We start from the raw sequence: 2497 nt of genomic DNA, 5'->3' as shown, positions 1-2497 counted from the left end.
AACATGCTCGGGGTTCTTTACATCCATCTGATATAAAGATCATTTCTTTGACGCTCTCTCTCTCTCTCTCTCTCTCTTTCAAAGTGTGTGTGTGTGTATAAAGACAAATAAGCACATACATTAATTTCATATGCACTCACATATATGCTAATATTAGCATATATGTGCATAAAACAACAAGCTTGCATACTCAATTTCAATTAAAAATTACAAATTGAGAACAAATTAAAAACAACATGCTTGCATACTCAATTTCTATTAAAAATTACAAATTGAGAACAAAAAGAGAAGTAATATTAATAAAACAACATAATTGGTAATATGCTTACCTCTCAAATGTGGATTGGATAGTGCGTGTTCGAAGCAGATCTACAAGGTAGGACACACGTGGAAGAAACAAACCTACACACACATTGCATACATTAGTAATAGATTCACATACACAAGCTCTCTCACTCTCTACATCTCTCACAACACACACATACAAATATTCTCTCCATACATAATTAAGAAGGTAATTAGAAGAAGGATGGAGAGAGGGGAATGAGATATACACACACATCACACATTTAACCTAATCTTCATTTACCTTAATCTCTCCACACACACACACACACACATAAGAAGATGAGGAAAGAAGGAGAGGCAAAACGCCATAAGAAGATGAGGAGATGGGGAGAGGCAAACCGTCCAAGGAGAGAGAGAGAAAGGGAGATCTACACACACATTTCACTAAGTCTCTCCACACACACACACACACACACACACACACACACACACACACACAACAATAACAACAAGAGTGGGTTGAATGTAAAAAGACGAAAGCTTGAAGGAGATGGACGGACGCATACCTTCTCTGGATGCAATTCGACGCCGCGCAAAACAGAGAACAATAAGGTATAATTTCACTCTTTATGTATATTTCCTAGTTCTTGATTGTAAGATTCCTCCCTCCAACTTTTGTGATGTGAAGGTGTAAGAACCTCCCCTTCAATTTCTGTAATCATCCCCTAATTCAGAATACAAGAAAACATTGTTTTCCCTTGTTTTTGGCCTAGAGAGAGAAAATATTCTAGAGAGAGGTAATACAAATTTGAGATATTTTTGGATACAAAATTCTCCTAATATCTAAGATGACTTCCCTTGAAAAAGAAGTTCAAAAGAATTTTCCAATGTGCATTAGAAATTAATTGAATATGTGTATTGTAGACCTTAGCCTAAGGGTCCACATTTTCAGAAATTTTTTACTAAGGTCCAAATAAGGTTCTAAAGGGCCAATAGGATTAATCCAAGTGTTGGGATGAAAAAAATACAAAGAATAAAAGAAAATACCCAAAAAATGAGTAAATGCTCACATAAGATGAAGAGTTGACCAAGTATTGGGTTTATTAGTTAAAAATTAAGGTTTATTAGTAAAAAGATCAATTTTTGACACCTCAGTAAGGAGGGAAAGGGATCATGAAGGAGGCACCTTTTTTTCATCATTACCTTGCATTTTTAATTTAAAAAAATGAGATATTTTTCTCTCCTCTCTTCTCCTGCAGGGCGGGAGCCAAATTGGTCCAAAACTTGTCCAAATTGCGTCAAATTGAAGCTGGAAGCCTCTAGAACCCAATTGGACTTGGTTAGTGGCCTCCCTCACCTATAAATAGAACCTTATTCCTTTTTATTTTCATCTTTGAGTAATTAAATGCTAGTATTATCTTCATTTTAGTGTAATTCTATTATCCCTCTATTTTGCCTCTACTTTTGGAAGCTTTGGAGCTTCACAATTCTCCATTCTCTCTTGGAGATTACCCTCCCCAACTTGGTGGCCAAAGCTTGCTTTGTGGGCTTCACTTCTTTCTTTAAAGAATCAAGCCAAAATCAAAGGTAAGCCTTAATCCAATGGTTTTCTATCTTTCTCAATGGTTATCTCCTTCCCAACCCCTCTAATGCTTGGGAAGATTTCAATTAAATGGTTTTCTCTTGAAATCAAGCTTTCTAATGATTTATAATGTTTAAATGGTTTAATACAAATCTTTATGCTTATAGTATTTTTTTAGTAAAACTCTCTTTTTGGAAAGATTAATCATCTTTATGGTTAGATCCTTGATAGAAGGATGGTTCTCAATGATAAACTCATTATCTTAAACAAAACTCTAGGCTTGACAAGCTAGAGAAAAAGATTAGGTATTTTTATGATTGTAATGATATTAATTTCTTTAAGCTTGTTTATGATTAGGAAAAATCATATTAATTCATTTTAAGTTGAAAGAGGGTTATGCTAACATTTTTGGAAACGAGGAATGGATATTTAAGAATAATCAAGAGATTTAATTATAATTATGCTTATAATTATGATTATAATTATGTTATGTATGCATAAATAAATTTTAGTTTAAAAGAGGAGTTCTTATCATATTTCAATTATGAATATTCATTTAAAGTTTGAAAATTGAACATTCTCTGAAATTGCAGCGAAGCTATGGTAAAATGTTCCAGAAAAAAGATA

The sequence above is a fragment of the Cibotium barometz genome, chromosome 38, assembly GCF_041138505.1.
Source record: "Cibotium barometz isolate CiBa-2024 chromosome 38, ASM4113850v1, whole genome shotgun sequence".
Classification (NCBI taxonomy): domain Eukaryota; kingdom Viridiplantae; phylum Streptophyta; class Polypodiopsida; order Cyatheales; family Cibotiaceae; genus Cibotium; species Cibotium barometz.
The sequence above is the reverse complement of the archived record's forward strand: the minus strand, read 5'-3'. Positions refer to the sequence as shown.